General features: G+C 37.7%; 1 long non-coding RNA gene across 1 annotated transcript; it reads right to left on the bottom strand.

Moving 5' to 3' along the window:
• Nucleotides 1-19557: 19557 nt before the first annotated feature.
• LOC118598697 lies at nucleotides 19558-21527 on the bottom strand. The gene is made up of 2 exons (XR_004947798.1): nucleotides 20832-21527; nucleotides 19558-19651 (listed from the first exon to the last, which is right to left on the bottom strand). It is a non-coding gene; the product is annotated as an uncharacterized LOC118598697 (long non-coding RNA).
• Nucleotides 21528-25937: the final 4410 nt, after the last annotated feature.

Consider the following 25937-nt stretch of genomic DNA (forward strand, 5'->3'; position numbering starts at 1 on the left):
GTTCTCCTGAATGAAAACCACAAAGACAGATCCAGTTTTTGCAGGGACTGCACCTTGTTTATGTTCTGACATTGCACTGTACCATCAACAAGTGTCAGGGGGGTCCACCAGTTTGAACCGTTTTAGTCAGCAGAAGGCTTCCTGGAATATACAGTATGTATTAAATCTCTATAAATTGCTCACAGATACCTATAACAGGCTAAGGAAGCTTTGTGCAGTTTTAAGAGGTTCACAGATACTGGCAAAGCGCAGCAGAGGGGATTCCCCTTACCAGCTTCAAGCTCTGTTTAGTGAATGCAAGAAGCAAACGGCAGACAAACATTATCGACAAAAGCCCACTCACGATGCGAGATAAAGCCTCAAGCCAAGCGTGGACGTGGGATGAATAAAGCCCCTCCATCGTGGCTGAGGCTCGGGGACTCCCCTGTCCATATATTTGGGAAATCTATCTGACTGCTCATGTCTTTGATTTTTCCATCCTCCCTCCTATTTCCCTTCCTTTGTTACTTTTATGTTTTAATCTCTATTTCCGATCTCGACTTAAGGCTGCATTTTTGCTGCATTTCCCCGTCACCATGACCACAATCCTATATTTAAAAAAAAAAAAAGAAAGTTGCAGCGCTTGTTCAGGTCTTCTTCCATGTCCCTCTGACATTGTCCTTTCTGAGGCATCAATAGGTTCAGAATGAGTCAAGCGGCAGCACAAAGCAGTCCCGCTCTGCTCTCCCCACAGCCATCACACATGCTGTTTGGGAGCACTGTACCAAAAACTGTGGGTGTGTTGTCCAAGAAATGTGCCCATGTTGTCCCTGTGTGAACAAAACGGAAAGTGAGAGTTTACCAGAAACGTAGGCTGCAGATCACAAGATTAAATAAACTATCCATTCTGCAAATAACTAAGCACTTTTGTCTACTGATTTCAGAGCTCAGTAGATTTTGAAACAAACAGGTTTTTCTTTTTAAAGTGCAGAGTTTTTGTTAAAAACACGCTTAAAAAAATTCGCTTGTTCTGCCACACAAGTGACTCTGCAGCAAGAAACTTTTGATCCTTCTCAGTGTTCTACTTTTTTCAGTTGTTGGTGGAAATTGAAGCTCCTTCTGTAACTACATCTGTCACGTAAATACATGTGAGATACTTTTCTCTATTACAACACTATCCATCCATAGCCTATCCCAGCTACTGTTGTGTGAGGGTGGGGTACACCCTGGACAGGTTGCCCTCACGGAGCACACAATCACTCCCACATGCACCTTTTACAGCACCAGTTATTTTATTGTATATTGTTTCTTTTTTGGCAGTGCATGAAAGAGCACTTTAAAGAGATGAAGATCGTGATTCATCTCTTGTAAAACTTTTTCTTTTTATTTCCTTGTTGGATTTGATTGAAGGTTGAGGGAAATTCAAATGGAGAACACCTGAGGTAGATCAAAGAACAAAAAGAATAAAAAATAAACATCAAATTGAGACAACTGTGCCAATGTAATGACATCATGGGGAAGTTGTGCAGGTGCTTTGAGTGTTTCCCAACCCTGGTCCTCGGGGCACACTGTCCTGCATGTTTTCCATGTTGCCCTGCTTATGCACACCTGATTCAGCTCATCATCAGGCTCAGCAGAAGCCTGACAACGACGGTCATCAAAGGGGGGTGTGTTTGAGCAGGGTTGGATTAAAAAAATGTCGGACAGTGTGCCCTGAGGACCAGGGTTGGGAAACACTTAAGTAGATGATTAGTTGGTGAAACCCTGTCCAAAACATTTATGTCCTGCAAAATTTGGGCTGATTTCTCCACATTATTTGAATTTTTTGAAATTCTCTTTTTGTGGGTTTTATGAGCTGAAACCGTAATTTATTTCAACATAAAACAAATAGTTAATACTTGGAACCAATAAAAAACTGTGCCCTAAGAATAAATACTCTAGTAAAGTTTATTTTTTTTTGTAGAATTATAGAAATGAATACACTTTTCCATGAAATTTTAAAACAAAAATAAGCAAAGATTTAGTACAAACCAAAACATGGAGGGACAGAACCGAGACGAGCTGACCCAGGGAAAAAATACTTGACAACAGGAGGGAAAACTAAGATAAATTGATTTAAGTGTGAAATGTCTCAATGAATGAGGAGTACCAGCTGTGGTACTATAAACTAAAAGGAAATTATATATATATATATATAAAAAAAAACATGATTTTAAGTTAATGAAAAAGCAGAAAAATCTAAGTGGGGAAAGCATGGGGTCTGATTGAAAGGTTGAACAAAAGAGAAAAAATTGTGTTTTTTGGGGGTTTTTTGTGCCATGATGCAGAAACAGACCAGATGTCCACTGCTACCAAAGCAGGTGTTGATGGAGACATCACGCCAGAAAGCTACAGTGGGCCACCTGAACGTACATGTGACATCTGCCACTTAGAGCAACACCATAAAGCGCATACTGCCGGCCTTCTGAGCAGAGCAGAGCACATTAGGACATTTTAAAAAAAGTCCCAAGAGGCTTTGAGTTTGGTATTGACAGGGCCTTCTCTGGTGAGTGTTCAGCATGGTGAAAGTTCAACTCCGGACAATCAGAGAAAGATGAGCAACAAGAACAAACTCCTTCTTTGCCTTCCAGCTTTAGGGTTGCAACACAATGCAACACACCCACTCTACCACTAAGAAACAAACATTCAATCCCACAATTATTTAGGATTACTCATTTTTTAATTAGGTAACATTTCTACAGTTACCACTTTTATAAAAAGTATAAAAAATGGTGGACTTCAAAACTCTCCTAGTTTTTATTCTTTCTATCCTTGTCATGATTCTTTGCTTGGGTTTTGTGGTGCCCTTTGTCATGTTTATTCGTTTAAGTTCTTGTCACCAAGCCCGGTCTCCTGTGTTTGGGTCCCTCATGTCTCATTCCTGACAATCCTCTCCTGCTTTAAAGAGAGAAGCAAAAAATCATCCTTAATTAGAGCTGGGCGATATGGCAAAAAAAGAAAATTACGATTTTTATTTTTTTTATTTTTATTTTTTTTTATTTTATCACGATTTTGATTTTACCACGATTTCTTTAAAATAAATTCAAATTGGAGAAAAAATTGAATTATAATGATTTTAGTTGAAAGAATTAAACACATTTTGAACAAATATTTATATTTATTCAATTTTTAATTTCAAATGTATTACAAGCGTTGATATATATTATTGGATTGGCTCTTGCCTATTTGCTGCTATAGACAGAGACATGCGCACGCAGGCGCCATTGCTATGCATTGATTTATGGCAGCATAATGCTGCTGTTTCAATGGAGGACAGGCAGACATCAACCACAAAAATCGGGCTAGCTCCCTCATTTCTTAACGGATTTTTACAAAATATGGCTCGAATTAAAGCTTAGAAAATTATTGATCTTGTGGTATATTTAAATATTTATTATCTATTAAGATTAATCTGTAAATAGTGCAAGAATTGCACCTTCTAGTTCTACAGATAATGCATTGCTGTCAAATGAACAGCTTCTAAATATGAGTTTTTATTTTGGCTCTGTGCTAAAATCCATATAGCAGAGCTTGTAAATGCTTTTCGCTCAAGATCAGGAATGAGGGAGATTGATGAAGTTTAATAGCATAAATGATAAAGTTTAGCAAAGTCCTTTCCTTATTAAAAACATCTCAAAGTGCTAAATAATGTAGTTTACTTTCAGCTTATCCCTTTTGGGGTCACCACAGCGCCCACTGTTTTGCATCAGTGACTTGGCAGAGTTTTTACACCAGATGCCCTTCCTGACACAACCCTGTACTTGAGGGGCACAGGGACCCAGTTAGGCAGCAGCGTCAAGGGTTTTGCCTAAGGACCTGATCTGGGTGGGGATCAGTCAACAACACTGGGAATCGAACCCAGTGCTCCTGCGTTGCCAGCCCTTCACCTAGCCCACTGAGCCACCCAGCAGCAAAGTGCTAAATAATAATAATAATAATAAAAACACCCTTTAGGATATTTTCAAATGAAATTAAAACATATTACTTTTGGATTACATACATGGTAAATAAATCTCAATTGCTTCAGAATTTACCTTCAAATAGATGATTTCATTGATTTCATTCCGTACGACCAAGAAAAAAGCTCAGCAGTGACAGCACAGATTTAGAAAATGATGTGCAAACTCACTTACACTTCTTACAAAAAAAAAAAATTGCGACGGACAATAAGATTTAGGCTCTTAGAGTAGCTAGTCACGAGCTAGCAAAACAATGCAGCAACGTGCATCTTGACCGCACATTATATGTGTTTCCAACATAAATTCCCATCAGTTTTTGTGCAGGTTGAACGTGAATACGTGCAATTAACACCCACTATGTTTTAAAACATGAAACGTTAATAAAAACATACATCGTAGAACCAAACTAGCATGCATTTCGTGAGTTGCTAGCACCCACTTTAGCACACAGTTCATGGTTCCCAGCCTAATTTCTCTCTATTAAAATGCGATTCCTGTCCTGTGATGATTCCTCTCCATCGGATTATTTTGTTGTCAAGGTTTTTGAAGTCGATTACAAAACACTGCGTCTCCTTTTGTGCTTCTTTTGGTACTTTTTCAGACCTCCGCAATTCATTACTCGAGAAGACTCGATCCATAATGTTGGTGCATGTCTGTCACGCCGTATGTCACGTGATTTCCAATCCACTAATATGTCATTGATTACAAGAAAAAATACCGGGGAGGGGGAGAAGGAGCAGTCCGGATTTAAAGTCACAGGCAGTCAACTTTGAACAAATCATGGCCTTTTTTTTTTTTTTTTTTTAGAGAAAGTGGTCATAAAGAGCTTCACTATGAGTGGAGATGAGAAAGAAAGAAAAAGATGAATAGATTAAGGCTCTTGGTCAAACAAAACCATGTCAGCGATAAGGCATGGAGTTGGAGACAACTTGCTATCTGGGTTTTTTGTAACCAGGCTTGTGGTTTTAAACATTACATTCTATTTATAGGCACCTTTCATGGGAAAAAAGACACAGACACATGGAAAGTTAAAGAAGGCTAAATAATAATAAATTAAAACTTTTTAAAGGCAAACCTAAAAAGGTGAGTTTTGATAGTTAATTTATGATTTGGAGCTCATATGGTAGATGGTTTCAGAGCTGAGGAGCAGATTTTCTGAATGCTTTCAGCTCTGTGGTGAAAGATGGAGTGAAGAGGAGTTAACTTCTTAGAGTGCTGGAGGGTAGATAGAGCTGAAGGAGAGACCTGGTGAAGAAAACCTAAAAAGGGAGGAGATGGGTTTTAAACTAAATTCTAAGGTGGACTGGGAGCCAGTGTTGTTGCCTTTGGACAGGAGTGATGTGATTAGTAAAGGGAGTTGAGAAAATGATCTGGGTTGCAGGGTTTTGAGCCAAATTAATCTCATGAATCAACTTTAGTGGGTGACCTAAAAGAAGGTAGTTATAGTAGCCAGTAGAGGATATGACGAAACTGGAACAGTGGTGGGGGAAAGTGTAAAAAAGAAAAAAATGCTGGATACGGTAAATACTACACAGATGGAAAAAATGAGACAAAAAATGAGGAAAAAGTGAGGGCAGAGTCAAGAATAACACTGAGAACCTTAACCTGTGAGAAGGAAAGGACAATAAAGCTTTCAACTTTTCTTGAAAGTTGTAAAACTTGAGATTTCACTGATTTGGAGCAAACTGTAGTTGTGTTTGGTGACTGTTGAGTCTTGTTATTTATCTGACTGCTATAAATCCTGAGAGTTGAAGTTACCTGTTAGTATTATTTCAACCTTTAAACCTTTTGGAGTTTTTGTTAGTTTTCTTTGGTTCTTATGTTGTGACACCTGCCACCTGTCACTCTAATAAACAGCTGTGTGCCCATCTTAACCTTGCCTGGCTATTTTTTTTTCATGTTTCACACTTTCTTCCTCCTTTCTAAGGAGGGACGTAATCATTTCTGAGAAGCAACAAGTTTTTTGGGAATTTTTGACAGAAACGGGAGATTAGTTAACTGGAGAAAAATGTTATTGTATTAGTGGACATCGATCTACAGACGAGATAAACAAATGGCTAGTATTTACATCACAATCTGAAGAAAGTTCTTGGTCATTTTGGTAATAAAGAAAGACATACATTGGTTATGAAGTTCTGTAAAGTACAAGTGCGTTGGAAATGACTCTGTTATTGATATTACTCAATCCAAAGAGGTTTAAGATGAATGTTTAGCATTGGCAATATCTTACTTGTAGAAAATAGCCCCAATTAAATAAATGTCTACTTTTTTATTAGCCATCAATGTCATTGTTGTCAGACAGGAATTCATTGTAGAATTAGCAGAAGACCTCAATACCTGCTGGTACCTTGGGTTTAGAAATAATACAACAGAGAATTTGTGGGCAGAACTGAAATTGTGTGTGCAACTAACTGACTCAGGTCAAAAGCTGCAGTGAGATGAAATTTAAACACAAATTTTGAATGCTCTTTTGACTGATGTCACCCTTTCAGAAAGATGTAAAACTTAAGGCAGATAATAACCCCCTGGTCATCAGTGAAGGAATACAGGATCAGAGTAAACTGTTTGGTAATGTTTCAAGAAAAGTATTAATAACCTTTACATATGCTGCATATATGTCATGTTTTTCTATTTCTATGAGTGTGATTGATATGACTTGGCCAATTTTAAGCTCCCACCAGGTTCATTGTTGCACTAAAAAGCTAATTGGGGCTACGACTCCTACCCAACCACAGATTGTTCAGCTTTACGGTTAGTCTTGGCTGGAGGCTGCTCAGCCTACATAGCTACAGCTACTTCCACAAACATCCCTGTGTTTGAGAAATTTCCTGAAATCATCTTCTCTTCCTTTTTTTTTTTTATGGAGGGGGGGGTCGATGCTACATTAATTGTATATCCAGAGCAGGTTTTCAGCTCTAAATGTGAGTGCAGTAAAAACTGTAGAGAAAATGATGTCATGACAAGTTGTCTTCTTCAGCTGTTTCTCACCACAGGTGGGAGGTGTTATAAAGAAGCACAGGAAGCACATAAAACAAGTTGGACTTTCCCTTTTATTTTTTTATGACAGACTCTCGTCTATAAAATTATACAAATGTGTCTTGGTGAGATATGATGCGCTCCTTGTGTTGCTCAAAAAGAAGCCACCTCAGGGAGTTTGATCAAGTTTTGTTACCACTTTTCTATGATAAATTATTTTTTCACAGAATAAAAGGATAATTATAATAATACTCAAATATATTAGGTGCAGATTAAAGTTTGCTGTATGGCAGATTCATCACATACTTTATTCCAAATCCAACATCTTTGGTGTTAAAAAGATTATTAAAAAGTGAAGACTTTCTCTTGATTTACTTTGGATAATTATGCAATTATTTAAAAACTAATAGACAAACATGTCAGTACCTGCTTGGCTTCCTGTGAACAACATCTCGTGTGGGTGGACTAATGGTGTCTGGATGGGCGACAGGCTTACCTGCCCTTCGGGAACAGGCAGTCGCAGAGGAAGTCAGCTGGTCTGTGTGGTGTGATGTCTGGTGTCTCGCAGGGGCTGTATATGTGTCACAGTGGAAATTGCGACCACTGGCAGACACTTTGTGTTCCAGCTTCACCTCCCCCAGCAGATCAAACGTGGAGGAAATGGATGATGGTGGAGGGTGACCATGTGGGCATGCTCCACTTATATGAAACACTCAAACACAGCGGTGATCTGATGAAACTGATCTGATGGGCAAACGGACTGGTACGGATGGAAAAATGATGGTTTGGTGACGTAAAAGTGATGCACCACAGACTTTCCCAAATGCATCAAAGGAAAAAATGATTTTTTTCTGTTTTTGTATTTAATTTCATCACTCACAATTTCATTGTAACTGAGAAAAAGGGTTTGGAAGTATGTTTGAGTATAATTCCCCTTTAACAGGAAGCAGAAGGTTTAAAAAAAAAAAACATTTAGAATTTTTTAGACCAAAATAAAAATCTTTAAATAAACAGTAAAAAAACACACACAAAAAGAAAATCTTTAAAGAAAATCAGCTTTACTTGATTTGAGTCAGTCACACCATTTACTGCCTTTTGTTGAACACCTTACCCTGTTCTTTTGTACAAGACTGTAAAAACTTTATTAACAGCTCTTTTTAAACCCCTGGTGTCTGAATGTGTGTTTTACTTCAATGATGTTAAATTACGGCAATTATGGAGCTAAAGTAGTTTCATGCCTCTTTGTAACATTATTTGTCAATGGATTCAATATTTTTTTATTTTCTTGAACTGCAACCACTAAATAAAAAAGATGTCTACTTGATCTCACGAGTATGAGTAAAACTGCCGTTTAAAAAAATAATTTTCAGTTACAAAAAACTCTTAAAAAAATGCTTGTTTAGATCAGACATTACTTAAAGTTCTCCTGTGAAAATGTTCTCAGTAGTGTTTTAATTATGATTATGAAGTTTCTTACCAAAATACCAAAACCTAAATATCTTAAAAGTCATTTTTCATGTTGATCTGAAGCCTTTGTTTTGATAATCTCCTCTGGGTGGGCGTGGTTTTTGCTGCAGAGCTGAGTAGGAACCCCTAATCCCCTTGTATGTTTATGATAGTTCTGTGTCTCGCTAGGGTAAATCTTCACTGCTGCATCATAAAAATGTCAAGCAATATCAGTAATGTCCAGCCAAATAATTTTGAGTCTGATGTCAGCTCAGACAAGGAAGTAAAGATCTTCATGGACCGAACTACCTCCAAAAGCCTGATTATTTCTCCTTCCAGTTCATCAAAGACTCTTTTAGTTTATTCTCCAATGTTTATTGACGTTGCTGTGATCAATACATTCAATCCATTGTTTTATGAGAGTTCTTGGGAAAGTAAAAAAAGCTAATATCAAAATGCTCTTTCCTAATTTACAATCCTTCACAAAGGAGCCGCTGTTCGCATTTCCGTGGTCACATCAAGAAGCTCCGTGGAGTCTGGTGGAGATTTTCCAGCATTACTTAGCCCTCCTACCATAATGGTGCATACACACCGAATGCGAACCGCGCGACAAATTCACGTGCCCCACCCCTTTTTCCCCACGCGGTGAATGCGCTGCTCATCGCAGGGCGGGTAAAATCGGGAAACCTTTTTGCTTTTTTTAATGTCTCGATGAGACCCGAGCTGGCAACCCCCACAGCATCTCTGCCTACTTATGGAGCAACTGAGCTTCACTGTGGGAGCGAAAGCTACAGATCTGTTGGGCACCGATTGGGTTTTATGTGGTTCCGGTCCCGGTCCGCGGTTTCCGCCCCAAAGTGCCCGGTTCCCGCCCTGCGCTCTGGTTTTAGCGCTCCCGCAGTGGTTCTCTCTCTCCCGGCGTGTGGAGCGGGCGAGCCCCGCTGGTTCGGGAGGCTGTCCGGCTGCAATCAGAGAACCGCACTCTGTGACGGGACATAAACGCTTGTATTAGATTTGTATTCTACCCGCTGATAGAGTCACTGGAAAAGTCCCGTGCCCAAAGCTGAGTTCATGATTGGCAGATGGGATGCAGCGACCTATCAAACTTCAGGTATTTACATTTTGCGTCTGCCGCCTGATTTTTGCCTCGCCACTCAAATCGAGCTGCTGGCAGACCTTCGCGCTGTGCTGGTCGCTCACATCGTGCGGCGGAGCTTCAATTTATCTCAGAGCGCGCCTGAACCATTGAATAACATTGGAAATGGCTGCTTCTGCCGCTCAAATCGCGTTCGATGAACGCACCTTTAGTATTGTATGAAAATCACAAAAAATTCAGTGACGGCTGATTTGACCACAGAAATGTGAACGGCGACTCATTTGACTGCAGTCAATGTGAAGATACCATCTTCTCTTCTCCAGAACCTGAACTAGACACGCTAGCTGCTAGCATATGCAGCAGAGCTGTTGTAAAGTAAAGAAGATCATTAATTCAAACAGTCTGTCTGTGACAGTTTGATTGACAGAGATTTAAAAGGAGAAATACTCGTAAATGCAAAAACAAAATGATTTCCTATTAGATTTGTTCTCTTTTATAAGAAAAATGACAGACATACATGTTAAAAACTCAAAGAACACGATTTTCATGGTTGAGGGATTTTAATGTCTGAGCCTTCACTTTCCAAGAAGTATTTCCTAAGTTCGGGTTATCATAAACATTTTGATAAGCAGTTGCAGAGATTGTCTCAGCTTGTTCCTTGCTAACTGTGACATGCAACGTTACGTCAAATGATGCTGTTCCAGAAAATGCCTGCAGCTCTACATTGTTTCATTGACATGGAGGACGGAGGCAGCTGGTCTATCTAAAGTGAAACTTAATTTTTTTCATACTGTTAACTGCTGCTGTAAAAATTAAGTTGACACTGCCTTTATTTCATGCTCACTTTTCATCAGGGAGAATGTTGATTTTCCACGTTAACTTACAGACACTCTGAAGGTTTGATACAAAGACTCGCAGTGAAGATTTCAAGGAAGAAGTTAGAAGAGCTCTCAAACTTGCTGTCCAAAAAATTAAAAAAAATACTGAAATGTTTCAAAATAAAATTAAAGGAAAGCGAGTTTACATTACATAGAGTGACTGAATCAAAACAAAAGAAATTGCATTAAGTAGTTGACCAAAGATTAATTTAAACAGACATCTCTTAACTAGAAAAACAAGAGGTAGTCTAAAAATAGGAAAAGAACAAGTAATCTTTAGGAGAAAATCTCTAGAAGTTACTCAAAAATTTGTCTATGAAGCAAGAAATGTTTGCTTAACAAGAAATCTTATAATAAGATATTACATTTTAGAAACAAGGAGTTCCACTCAGGGATTCAAAAAGTGAAAATAAGCTAAAAAAGCTAATTGAAACTGAATTACTTCAAATTTAATGTTATTCACTACAATAAAAAGCTTTATTTTTGCTAATATAGAGCTAATATATATATATTTTTTCTTTAGTTTTTGTGTACTTAATTATAGTTTATTTTCATGGCAGTGACAAAAAAACTACAGTAATAAGTGGAAATTGCTAACCTTTAGAACATAATGTGAACAAAATAAGAATGTGATCTTAGTGCAAGTTTTCCTATTTTTTATAAATTCTCATATAAATGTCTTTAAAACAACTGATTTATTTTGGCTTCTCTTAAAATACATTTAGATGTCTTGTGAACATTTATTGAATCAAGCAATTAAATGTTTTTGTCTTAAATCGAGCTTTTCGATTGTCAAAAGTATGGAGCAAAAGAGCTTTGAATTATTTTAATAATTCCCTTATTTCTAGATCCTAGCTCTAGACAAAAACAATTCTCAAAAGTTTTGAGAAAAAGTCAAATATCATGAACGTCTGAAAACAAGACTTTAAATCTCTGCAAGTATCAAATAGCTTGTGGTGATACTGCTTATGCAGCACAATGTAAACCCAGAATCAAGCAAGAGAGCGTCGATGTGATTCCCTCTGTGGTTGGAACACATCTTCTGCTCGGGTTTCTGAAAGTGAAGTGACACCCCAGCAGTCCGAAGGTACTGTCCGGGAACTTCACATGATGCTGCTGAACAGGTGAGCCGACCAGCAAAGCCCAGCATCTAACTCCCACGCCCACGTGTGACCCAGATTCAGAAGTCCTCTAGCACCCTGCAGAAGGCCCACCTCTGATATGAAATGTTTTTAAAATATACTTTTAAATCTATCCACCACAAATGGAAGCTTTAGAGGTGGGAGTTGATGTGGTGTGGCCTTTATTTTATAACGCACATCAATATGATGTACCCTTTCTACTGATGACAATCGTGTGGCAGGAAAAAAGCCAACGCTGCTGACCAGCAAAAACTATTGAGCAAAAACTAACTTGATGACAAACTGTGGACTCCTAAACTAAAATATGTCACATGGAAGCTAATTGTAATCAACAAAAAAGCATTTTTTATGTATTTTGACTGGTGATATCTTAACAAGCACACACATTAAATGGACTCAGATGTCTATATTGTAGCTTTTCAACTTATAATTGCAGGTAATCTCGCAGTTTTCATAAGCAGATGAGGTTAGAACTCAGCCTGCTTGAAGTTCTTTGCTATCGTAGTTCTAAAAAAAATGCAAGAAAAACACAAAAACTTAGAACAAAACCACACTTTTTTTTACCTGAATAGATTATGCTTCCATAAATTTACATTAGCCATTAAAAAAAATACAGGGAGCCAGATTATTGTGCAAAATCTAAACCTTAACTTTAGCGATCCCTATCCATGCTCAATCTGACCACTTCTGCATTTCTGGATCTAGAAACTGTTCCTAGAAATGTTAACTATTTTTTCTGCAATCTGAAGAAATAAGAAATACTCAAGAAGGAAAATATAAGGATACAAAGGAGGTTTCTGTTGCAAAGTAATTAGACATAGCTCCCCCAAGATTGAGCCTCCTTCAGAAATGAGCGTGTCTTGAAACCTGGCGGTAGTCATTACCTGTGTGTCTGTTCTCATCTTGCTCATTAGCAAAGATTACCTTTCTCTAAAGCAAACCACTTAAATGACTGTCTTTATAAAAAATTGCAAACTTTTTAAAATATCATCAGATATGTTCCTATTTGTGTTTAATTTAAGAGTAATCTAGTCAGAGTTGACTGAAATGTAGAGATTGATAGTCAAAAGTTAGGTCTTATCTATAAGACGGGTTATTTTTGTCTTTTGGTTAAATTACTTAAAAACTGAAGACTCCATGTCAAGAGGAGTCGATTGTCTTTTTATGCCCCTTCATAATAACGAGGTTGAATAGCACCAAACCTCCACAGAACTGTCTGCTGCTGCCTGGAGCAGCTGAACTTCTGCATGTAGACAACACAGAAGTCCTTGTTTTTTGGAAACCAAAACTTTATGGAAGAACGAGGTGAAACAAATGTTGGTATCAGAACACTCAGACCTGAGTTTCAGGGCTCTCATTGTGACTCTGACTAATTGTCATGTCTGCATCTCCTGGATGATTGCAGGTCTTCTGTCAACACTTCCAAAAAAAAAAAAAGAATACCTGTATATACATCAAATACCATGTTTTAAATGACTCCTGCTTCTTGTTCAGTGCTGTAGAATCCAGACCTGTAAAATGTAAAAAAAAAATAAATAAATAAATAAAAATAAATCACAGTTAAGAATCAGAACCACGAGAACTGGCAAGTCTCATGCAGACAAACACCCTCTGGACAAAATCCTTTCTGGCTTATCTGAAACAGCCTCCTACGCTCCGTAAGGGGACATCCCACATTACAGAACTTTAAAACTTGCCTCGAACAGTGGTTAAAAGCCAAGCACACCTGTAAACTTTGATTTACAGCCTCCCACTATTTTACTGTCATGCGACTCATCAAAACCTAGAAAGTTAATTAGTCTTATTTTGAAAATGTTTACAGTGGTTTGCATTCATTTGTTATTACGTTTTAAATTGTATATAAATAAATTTTTTTTCTATTAAAACAGACGTACACAGAGAAAAAGCTTTTTTTTCTAAATGTGAAATTGTTTTTTTTTTTTTGACAGAATCTCATACTTCCAGAACCGACCTTCATTGGTTGATGATTCAATAGAAATAATTTAAAATCCATCTAAATTTTCTTAAAACCTCCCTTTCATATAGCTAATAAACAATGTTGTGCAGGGTACATTGTGTTGTAAATTCATAAATAAAAAAGAGCCATCAAAGAACATAACATTTTTTACTAATACTTTTATTGTATTTGAAATCTGTACATTAATAGTAGAGCACAAAAGGCCTCTTGAGCCAGTATAATATCAACAGTGGTGTGAAAAACAGTTTATCTTATCTGGATCTTAATGTTCAAGGAGCACCTCGGTAATAAAATTATAAACCTAACTAATTTAAATCAAATCAATGCTTACTAAGTACTTTTATAAAAGTAGGGCTACCAAAATGAAGACTCAGATGTGGTTCCAGATCCTCAGGCTGCAGACCCCTGGACTACTGATGTCAATTTGTTCTGTTTTTATAATCCATCATAGTTACTTCTGTCACTGTCTGGTAGATGTTTATTCATGTGAACTGTCCCTATCAAATAAATAACTTAAAAATTACTTGTATTAATTTCTAAAGCTATATTTGATCTTATTAGCATTTTATCATTTTATCCTGCCAAAGTGTTTCTATAAACCACTTTGCATACAAAACCACAAGTTTCCACTTGTTGTTTTTTCCATCACTGATTCTCCTAAGTATATTGGCAGATGGAAATGATGGTTTGACACCCCCCCCCCACCCCAACCTTATTGCATAGATAAGTCATATTAAGCATTTAAAATCTGCTTTTTTTTTTCTTTTTCCAAATCTCTGCCTGTTGAAATTAGCTTAAACCAGTTTTTCTGGTTCTTCATTGCAGAACCAGAAAACGCCACACCTGTCAATCACATAATTTATTTTTACTACTCATCCTTGAGGGATAACTTACATTTATTATGCAAGTATTTACAACGAACAAGATGCTGTTCAAGGTGTTACTCATCTGGATATTTTTGCTCAGAGTCAGTGGGTAGGGTTTGAAATTGTTCGCATAAAATGATAAAAATATAGTTTTTTTTATGGAGTCACTTTACTTAAGTGCAACTCCCTGACTGAGCATCAATAGAAAAACCCATTGAATTTTAGTTTTTGAATGTCTTTAATTAGTGTTTCTTAATCTTTGAATGTTTTTTTAGTTTTCTTTGTATCTGATGTTGTGGTGTTAAGCTGCCTGCCACTATTGAAAATTCTTTCGGGATAAATTAAGATTCTATTCCTTCTATTCTGAGTCTTCACCTAAACCCACTAAATTCATCTCACACATGAAAAAGATTTGGTAACTACTGTAGTATTTACTCAGTTACGTCCACTTGAGTCACCTTCTTGTTTTAAGTTTTCCTTTTTGTCAATTTGACAGCATTTTAAACCATGAAATAAAATGACACAAATCCACATTTGAAAACTGTCTTTTTTTATTGACTGTACATTAAAATATTTAACAGAAAGCATATTTACAGCCTTGACTTGAATTCATCTCCACAAAAAAATAAAATGTTACAATCAGAATTTTCATTCACAGCAATTTAAATTATACACAGATTGACAGCATCAGTGTTGGCTCTGAATGAGATGTTGCAGAAAAGAAAACAGAATTTATTCACAGGTGAAAGCAGTCAACCGGAGAGATGAAGATGACTGGACTTGAAACTATTTTTGCAAAAGTGAGATTAAAATCATGTTGTGGTTTGTAAAGAGGATGATGGAGGTAAGCCAGGTTAGGTATATTTTGAATATTTTCACATCAGGTGCTCTACCTCAGTTCTTCAAGGTTAGCGTGCTTAGCTAAACGGTGCAGAAGAATCACATCCGGTCGTGTTAGTGCTACCACCCACTCCATCGACAGAGTGTGCAACACCCCATGAAATTGCTTCACTTTTATTAAACAACTTTTGGTCTTCACTTGCTTATTGCAACATGTATTTGCTCACAAATTCTGACAGTGACTGTCGTTGATCATAGTTCTTTAAACCGAAAAAAGCCCTCTTGTAATGCAGATTTCAAGTGAAGTCTTATGATTATGTTGCTCACCAGATTTCTCTCTTCCCAGAAGCACATCAAGTTTTTGCCTTTTACGGTTGAGGAGATGAATCTGTTGTTTTCTTCAAAGACTAGATTGAGAATGGCAGCCTCATCAGAAGCTTTGGAGACCTTAACACATCCAAAGATGAGGTACTTTGCACTTTTTTCCACAGTCCACAGGTCATGTGTTCCAGCTGAAGCATCTACAAGTATTAAAAAAGAAGCACAATTGTCATGAGCTCAGGGAAAAACATTAAACTTTTAATAAAGTTAAACTGTGATGTGACTGACTTGTTAGTTCCTGTGTTATGATGATCTTTTCCATGCTTCCTTTAGGCTGAGCTGTCTGCAAACACAAACACCAATTAGAAATGCACTCAAACAATGAAAATCCTGATCCCCTCATGTGATTCTTACCTGGTTGGTTGGTGGTAAGATCTGGCAGTGATGAAGGATGAAGATCACAAAAGCCCCAATTAGCACTGCAATCATTGCAAGTGCACAAACCAGCATCTGAGAGCGTCTTGACTGATGAGAGTCTATCAAAGACTCCATGTCAACCCTCTTCTCCTGTGCTTTTGCTGCCATGGTTTGCTTGTCGACAATGTACAGTGTCATCCACAAGGCTTCTTAATATAGCCGGAGAGATTCCAGCATTCAGTTAAGCCCCGCCCCCAAAGTAATAAAAACTAGTATTACCAAGCACGGCAGGGATTCCCTCTGCGCTTACGCAACAGAACCTGTCAAACTATCAGACTTTGAACTTTTTTTTTTTTTTTTTTCCCAGCCCAGTGATTGATTGAGTTTCTGTAAGAGCTTACCAGATCTAAAGAGAGTTTGGATCCCTGTATTTTTAGCTCATTGCCCAAAGGAATTTATGCATAATAGGTCTTCTGCAATAGTTTTAACAGTCTGAATATGTTATATAAAGACATAGAAAGGCGTTGTTTGAGTGACTGTTAGTATTCCTGCATTGCTAAAAACTGCAAAACAACAAACATGGGAGGGGGAAAAAACTCATCAGTCTCTTATGGTTATGAATTCCAAGAATGAAATGAAAGTTATAGCGTCTTGCAAAAGAGGAACTACTTCTCCCCCCACGTCCACCCACACTCTCACCCGGCTATTGCGAAAAAACAGTTGTTGAAGGGGAGTCAACTGGATTTATTTCCATGAGCCCACACATTTTCCAGGCCATGCATGAGATTATATCTAACATGCACTATAGACCTGGTCGTGCCCTTAAATATCTTTTTTTTTTCTTTTTTTGGAAAAGCGTTCCCAGGGTTTTTTGATTATGATTATGCAATTTTTAGCTAAAACCAAAAAAAAGTGTTGTTTGTGTCAAAATTGACCCATTTTCAAGTGTGAAAACTAGTCAATTTTGACCTGAACACAAAATAAGGATCAAGACAAATTTTCTGCAGGAGTTAATCAGAAATTTCTCTCCCATTAGCTTATAGCACCTCACAGTCCTAAGCTAACAGCACAAAAACAGTGAGAAACATCAGAGCTATCCAGATGCCCAATTTTGATTCAGATAATAGCTACACTGTACTAGCTCATCTATTTGTTTGCAAGTGGATGCTTCAGAGTTCTAGTGGAGAAAGGAGACTTTGGTCCACTTGAGGCTGTTGCTGCGTCACAAATCATCTGATCCAACACGATTTAAACAAAACAAATGTGCAGAAACATAGTTTTAATATTAAATTGTTTTATACGTGTCCTTTGTAAAAAAAAAAAAATACAACAAAAACATGTTAAAAACATCATTTTCATTGGAGTGCATTTTCAAAACTGTTGATAGTTGTTTGACCTTTTGATCATATATCAAATATGATCTGTTTCAGGCGCATGCAGCCATCACAAAGGCTTAAAGTTATCAGCCAAATTTTAAAGTACTATTTTTCTCCTGTGAGGTCTTCACTAAACCCGGAACAAACCCATTTTCTAAACCAATTATATTCCTTTCAGGGTCCCAGGGTTGCCAGAGCCTGTCCTAGCTTCTGTTGAGCAAAGGTGTGGGACATCCAGTACAGGTCACAAGCTCTCCCATGCACACTCACACTGTGAGAGGTAGTGCCCTCACATGCACAGAGAGGACATGCAAACTCCACACAGAAGCTGGGGTTCAAATCTTTTGACATGAGCACAACCCACTGTGCCGCCATGCGGCCCCTACTTTAAAGGAAAAAAATATTTGCATTGCACATGATTTTGCAATCATCCAGGATTTTTTTTAATGAAAAGCTTCTGCATTGTAATTTCTAGGGTCTTTGAAGACTTTTTAATTTTCTCAGGAAGAAAAAAAAAATAACTGAGTTAGAGCAAAAAATATGGAAACGCAGATACAGAAAAAACTGAAACTCTCACAACTTTCCATTTCTGTGTGCCATCAGCTTAAACTGTCATGAAGACAAACTCTTTTCCCAACTGAGACAAAGGCATTCAAAGGTAAACTAAAGCAGAAACTCAACGTGCTTGTAGTAGTTTTTGGTCTTGTTTTGCTAGCTTATTTTTCCTTTATTGTTCTCATTCAAACTTGATCTCCTGGCGGGAAATTCCTGCATAAATTGAAACCGTGACCTGTTGCGTCACTTGTTTATTGCCTCACCTACAGACCGGCGAACAGACTTTCTATCAGCACTTTTAGGCTGTAATTGTAACACTGGAAGCTTGCCAGCTGCCTTTAGGGCATTTACTCTCACACACTCACGCAGTGAAGCTTTTTCCATTTCCTTATTTCTTTTGGTTCTTGGCAGTGCTTTAAGTGGACAATAAGAAGTGGCGGTGCTCTCTTTGTCGGAAGTCGAAACATAAAATAGAATCTTGAATGTAAATATTAATCAATAAAAAGAAGTCCTTTTTTCAACGTGTCTTAATATGAAATAAGAAAGAGGGAGCTCAAGTCTAGTCTAAAAATAAATGTAATCAAACACTAACGTGTGTTTGTAAAATTATTTTATTTTTTTTTTTCATAAAAAATTTAATTATTTTAAAGTTGAAGATAAAACTTTGGTTGGTGATTTAATGGAGGAGCTGTACCATTCCGTATGATACCCAACTTAGATTTCATAAGCTACAATCAAAACAGTGAAATAAAGAAAAACGAACGTTAAACAAACAAAAAAGTCCAAAGCACATAACCTCAGAGTGAAATCTATTTCTACAGAGTAAATCCTCATCTAAAAATGTCGACAGCATGCTCCTCTTGTTGTTTCAAACTGCTGCATCGGTACATTCCATTGAGGAAAACAACAGTAGGACAATGATTGGTACATTGTTGAATTGTAAAGTAGGTGTTAAAAGGTCTTCACGGACCCATTGATGAAGTCTGCTCCCATTGGCTACCCGTCATCTGTCAATCAAATCCCCCAGACGTTTGACGTCAGACCCACAAACGCTTATTGAGCCATCTGATTGGTCAATTTATAACTCTAATAACTTGTGATAATGGAAAAAAATCTTTAAAAAAATTAGGATTAGAAAAAAGAAGTTAAGCAGAAAGCAGCAGAGGAAGAATGATTATTCTGACATATAAAATGACTGAGAAATAACTGTCTGTTTCCCAATGTAAGTCAATGGGACTTTGGCCTTTTTGGAACCCACTGGTACTTCCTACATGAACACGGAAGTAGGGGGGCTTGCTCAGTCCAGTTTTTTCTTATACAGTCAATGGTCATTACCAATTTGAGGCGTCAGCCTGAGAGTCCGCCTCCGTTTCCACCCGCGTTCTTTTAACACTCCGTAGCCACGAGATCATCATTGGGTTTTCATTGACGCTAAAGTCATTTCTTTTGCTTATTACATTGCTCAAACAAGTTTGTGTTCACGGCACAGTGTAGAAATCTGGAGACCGCTCGACCCCGCCACCCCCGTGTGCTAAACAGGAAGTTCCCACAGGCTCCAAGAAGCCCAAATCCTGTAAACTTCTAAAGAGAAATAAAATGTTATTACTTATTTTATTTGTCAGAATAACCCTTTTTGAACAAGTATGTATTTTTCCTAACACGTTCTTATTGCAAATTATTATTTTTTTCCAGGATATTTTTTGTCCTTATCGTAAGTTAGTCAAGTTAAAAACTGACCAATCAGACGCGTCAAACTACAGCGTGTGGTGCCCCTGGCCCCCACCTTGAGAATTTGAAAAGTCACAGTATGTTAAAGATTTTGTGGTTAAGCGTCACCGGCTATGCCTTAAAGGATTAAACATGTCAAAACAAACCAAAGATTAAGTTGATCATTTTTTGATTGATTAATAAAGCGTTTCCTACTGGTCTTTTAATTATTATTTAGCCGTTTTAGCCAAATTTTAAAAACTTGCATCATTTTTAGGATATCACTTCTGAGTTGTGGGGCAGAGTTAATCCTGCCTCCACTACCCATCAACCATCTGGTTGCACGAACTGAACTGTAACTTCAGCTTAACTTCTACAGAAACTTACAAAATAAGACAAAACAATCTCAGAAGAACAAGAAAACAGCCTAAATTATTACATTAGGTTGAAATTAAATCTGAAAAAGCTAGATAACAATGTCAGCAGCTCAGTCCTTCCTATACAAAGAAGGCTTCTAATAAATGGCTTTAAATATTAATGCATCAAAGAAAGACATTTGTTTTTACAGTATCTTTCTGCAGAAGAAAAAGGCAGCTTTTTCCCCGACCCACTCAGCTTTTGCTCAACATAATGCGTCTGTCTCCTTTTTTTTTTTTTTTTCCCTTCAGGTAGAACAGTGAGGCAACCAAAAGACTAACCTCCTACGCTCACTTTCATTGACACATTATTATTCAACAGTTTATTTGTACAAAATGAGTAAATAAATTACTCTGACATGTCAAATAAGTTTTTTCACTCTTTTTGACAAATTACTCAATATATTTCAAAACTCGACAAGCTTTTTGTATTGAGTCACTCAGAATTTCATAACCCTTTTCTTTCACGTGACTGAATGGATACAGATGGGTCTGAATACAACTCCTCTTTTGCTTATTACATTGCTCAGGCAAGTTTGTGTTGACGGCGTAGTGTAGAAATCTGGAGACCGCTCGACCCCGCCACCCCCCCCGTGTGCTAAACAGGAAGTTCCCGCAGGCTCCAAGAAGCCCAAATCCTGTAAACTTCTAAAGAGAAATAAAATGTTATTACTTATTTTATTTGTCAGAATAACCCTTTTTGAACAAGTATGTATTTTCCTAACACGTTCTCATTGCAAATTATTATTTTTTTCCAGGATATTTTTTGTCCTTATCGTAAGTTAGTCAAGTTAAAAACTGACGCGTCAAACTACAGCGTGTGGTGCCCCTGGCCCCCACCTTGAGAATTTGACATCTTCTCCCGAGCTGCTTTCAGTGGAAGGAGGGATGTGAACTGCCAATAAGCTTACTCATGATTGTCGACTGTAGCTGCCCTAAAAACGCGACTCAGACAAACTCGGTCTGTCACTGAAGGTAGATTTGGCCTCATTTGGCGCCGGAGCTAATGCATTTATACGGGGATGTTACTCCCTCTGTCCAGTGATAACATGGTGCAGAGATGCCCACTGACGTTGACGTACAAATTCAGCTTGCTATCTGCCAAGCGCAATGAATTGTGGGATACCTTCACTTTTGTTTTTCTAGGTAAATTCGATTTTAAATGTGGGTTTTTGTCTGCGTGAGTCGTTGTCTGTGGTTGTTTTACTCTGTTTTTCTCTTTATTATTTTATCTGGATGTGTTTACTTCTTTATGCACCATAAGAGAGACAAAGGGGAAGGATAATCAGGAGCTTGTGTTGTCCTGTTAGAGTAGCGCTAAGCGGTATAAAATAATCTATACACTTCATCTTTACTCATGTGTAGGATGTCAAACGCGTGCATCGTGATTCCTCTGCATATTCAAGTCTAAGTAGATCTAATCAAAGCACCGGATGGTCCTGGCTAGGTGAGAAGTGCCGGTGCTCCGACGTGAGATTTAAAGAAGTCCCAGTGCTCAGCACCGGAGCGCACCGGCCCACTTAAAGCACTGGTTCTTGGGCTCTAACACTTAAAAGCAGTTTCACAGTGTTGGTTTAAGGTTTTATAGAAGGGAATGTAGAAACTCAAAGAATAAACGTATTTATAGGAAGTAACTCAAACAAACAAGAGGTCATCTTTGCAAAATCAATTACAAAAAAAAATATGTCTATGTTGTGTTTTTGCCCAGCAATGTAAAGAAATTAGAACAAACTAAGGATACACTTTTATCAATGAATGAAAATGTGCTGGAGATTGTGCACACGTGCAAAAATGTTATTGTGCATTACAATTGAGTAGAGTTTGCCCTCTGCTGCAAAGCTTCTCTTTCAGTTAAGGTTTTATTTATTTAGTTAATTATTTTGTGTTCCTTTTGTTTGCACTTTTCTGCACATGAAGTTAAAAGAAGCCCTAATTCACTGAAGCCCACATGGCTCATGTGCCACATGTCTCAAGCTTTACATCTTAGTAAAGGTGCTAATGCAAAAAAAAAAAAACCCAAATAGAACTTCTGTTATTTTAAGCCAAAAATCCAAACAGAGTGAGGCAATTTGAACTTGAACATCCTATGAATTTTCCAAGTTCTCCCATTTAGAGATCATGGAAGGTCTGAAATGTTCATCTTAGGTGCATGTCCACTGTGAGAGACATAATCTTAAAAAAATTAGATATCACATTGCATGATTTCAAATGTATTTATATATATATATATATATATATATATATATATGCTGCAAATAAGTATTTTAAACACCTGTCTATCAGCTCCAATTTTAAACCTCAAAGACCCGTTAAGCACCTGTTTAAGGTTGTTGGCTGTACAAAGACATATGTCCAAAATAAAATTACATTTAAATACATTTTTCCATAAAAATTGTTCATAAACGTCAAAGTACTTGGCATCAATGCGCACTGGTTATTCGCAAAGACTTCTAGGAAATTTCAATGGCATTTGATTTTGGAATTGTATATTCACACAGCCAAAAACTGTCTATTACCTAAGTATAATTAGCCAAAGACTTCTACTACTAACATGACCAAGACCAAAGAACTGTCCAAAGACACCAGACTACAGACTAATACTACAGAAAACGTTTGACCTGTGTAATCACAAACAAAGGCTACTGTACCAAATATTAACATTGATTTTGTCAGGTGTTCAAATACTTATTTGTAGCAGTAGTATACAAATAAAATATTTGAAAAAAATCATACAATGTGATTTTCAGATTATCCAAGATGATTTCTAAGTGGGAGGATTTGCAAAATCTCGGGGTATTCAAATGTGTATTTGCCTCACTGTTTGAATATTGTTGATTTATAATAAACTTGATTTACAGGTCAAGGAATCAGTCTGTTTGGGCGTTTCAAACAAGGTTGGGAGTTACAGGTATTGTGCATACACTAAAGTGACTAATGTGTAGCGCATGGGTGCAGCTACAGGGTGGCAAAGGGACGCAGTCGTCACCCCAGCAAAAAGGTTTGTCCGCCCCCCACTTGCCAACCCAATTTTTGAGTCAATAATGACTAAGACCACTTGATGCCAACAGAGGTGTTCTCACCTCAAACTGGTTTTGCTCAAAATGCACCAAGATACCATCAGTATTCCTCCCCTGCTGGTCATTAACATTCAGTATGAAACACCATCCTGTTCTTGTTTACAAAGACCAACTTACGCTGAAGTGTCATTTTTGGCTGACAGTCTGACAAAAATGTTCCAAATCTAAGGTAAGTTTTGCAAAGATTAAAATATTTAAATACTTAATGAATACTTGTCTCACTACCATTAAGCAGTAGAGCACTTATGAGGAATATTTTTAAAGACATTTGACAACATGGGTTTGTCTCGACTGCAGGCTACGTGTGGCACCTCACCTAAACGTTGTTCTACACTCATGCATATTTTCTTTAGAAACGGCTCTATCACAGAGTATTTATAGTAATTTTAAGAATTATTGTGGTGACATAAATGGGATTTCTGCTCATTATTGTTCTTCAGATCTGTTCTAAAAATGAACGTGGCTTCATTCTGTAAAAACGAGCACGTGGACCGCGGTGCAGCGCTCCACCTGAGGACAGGTGTCTCTGTGGGGACAGTGATGAAGAATCCCCTCCAGGACCAGCAGCTGATTGCAGAATCATGTGCAGAGTTTTAGCTTGTTTGTGATTTTTATGAATGTAACAGTGCAATGCACACTTTCTGCATTGAAAGGACAATTGCACTAATATTTGTGTCTATAATGTATTTTTTTAGTTCATGATAGTGGTTTATTAGCTTTGTCAGTCATAGTGAAAATATTGGAAGTAACTGTGTTGCATGAATAAAAATACTGGAGATGGGAACGGATGTGTTCTGTTTTTCATACTGCAAATTCTGCTTGTTTCCCAATTAATAAAAAACCTAAAATTATATCTATTTTATGTCCTCTTGTCAAAATATCAACTTTATTGAATACACAACCATTGTTTTCATAGTTGGAAATAAATTCAGGTGTCACAGGGTGAAGAAATCATCACTAGAAGCATCTTTAAGCATTCAAAATAGCCCCTCAGGTAAAATAACTATTGTCTTATTGATAACAATGATAAAACTGTTAGAAAAACATGTTTTTGATCCTTTCATTTGTGGCCTTTTACTCTGCTGTTCTCATTTCCTTCTCCTTCAAAGACTTCTGCCCTCCCCCCACCACCCCATAGAAAATGTTCTAGCTCTGCCGCTGGTGTAGTCGTGTCGGACTTCACATTGTCTGATTTTAAAGAATTCGTTTGCAAATTATGGTGGAAAATAAGTATTTGGTCACCTACAAACAGACCTTTGGTCTCACAAACCTTTAACTTCTGTAAGAGGATCATCTGTTCTCCACTTGTTACCTGTATTATTGTTGCCTGTTTGAACTTGTTATCTATGTAAAAAACACCTGTCCACAACCTCAAACAGTCGCACTCCAAACTCCACTATGACCAAGACCAATGAGCTGTCTAAGGACACCAGAAACAAAATGGTTGACCTGCACCAGACTGGGAAGACATCAAGACATTGAAGAATTCAACCGTAGGAGCAATTATTAGGAAATGGAGGATATACAAGACCACTGATAATCTCCCTCCATCTGGGGCTCCCCACAAGATCTCAAGAGGGGGGGGGAGAAAAAAATCCCAGAATTGCACAGGGAACCTAATGAATGACCTGCTAAGAGCTGGGACCAAAGTAAAGAAAGCTACCATCAGAAACACACTCGGATCCTGCAATGACAGACATGTCCTCCTGTTAAAGCCAGTACATGTGCAGGCCCGTCTAAAGTTTACTAGAGAGCATTTGGATGATCCAGAAGAGGATTGGGAGAATGTCTTAAGTCAGATAGAACCAAAATAGAACTTTTTGATAAGAACTCTACTGTTTGGAGGAGAAAGAATGCTGAGTTGTATCCAAAGAACATCATACCTACTGTAAAGCATGGGGGTGGAAGCATCATGCTTTGGGACTGGTTTTTTCACATTAGACAAGACAACTGATCCGTGTTAAGAAAAATGTAATGGGGCCATATATGGTCAGATTTTTAGTAAAAACTTCCTTCTATCAGCAAGGGCATTGAAGATGAAACATGTCTGGGTCTTTCAGCATTATAATAATCCCAAACACACTGCTTTATAAGAAGCATTTCAAGGTCCTGGAGTGGCCTAGCCAGTCTCCAGATCTCAGCCCCATAGAAAATCATTGAAGTGAGTTAAAAGTCCATTTTGACCAGTGAAGGAATAAAATCTGTTTTTAACATTAAAGTGGGGCAAAATATTTATTCATTTGTTAACATTTGTTGGGAGATATAGAATCGTGGTTAACAGAGGGGTGGCAGAGCTGCACCAGAACTACTGGATGTGACCAAGCCTTGTATCAGAGATAGTGGGATGGAATTTCACTGTTAGGGCACAAGGAATTCTACTGGAACACTACTGAGAGCTTTAGTGGAAGAGTACACCAGATAGACCTAAAGGAGAAATAGATAAAGAGACCAGTCAGAGAGGATAAAGTAGAAGCAGGACCACTTAACAACTTTGTGTTATATGCCTATGACTTGGAGACGGGGAGGAGAGTCGTGTGACCAGTAGTATGACCAGGTGTTTCTTTGTGTGTTGGGTGACAAGGGAACACCCAGTTGTGTATATAAACCCCTGAGTTTGAACACATGTTGTGGTCGCTGCAGTGATTCTGACACCACCCAGAACTCTGTGCAACATTGATCCAATCCTTTATTAAAGTGTAATTTTGACCTGTGTTTGTTTGCTCTTTTCCTCATCAACCAACTCGGGGAGGTGTTCAGGAGAACAACCTCAACACCAGCCACAGCCCAAAAACATCACTGCTCTAGAGGAGATCAGTATGGAGGAGTGGGCCAAAATACCAGCAACAGTTTGTGAAAACATTGTGAAGAC

This window comes from Oryzias melastigma, linkage group LG4 (genome assembly GCF_002922805.2).
Source record: "Oryzias melastigma strain HK-1 linkage group LG4, ASM292280v2, whole genome shotgun sequence".
Lineage (NCBI taxonomy): Eukaryota > Metazoa > Chordata > Actinopteri > Beloniformes > Adrianichthyidae > Oryzias > Oryzias melastigma.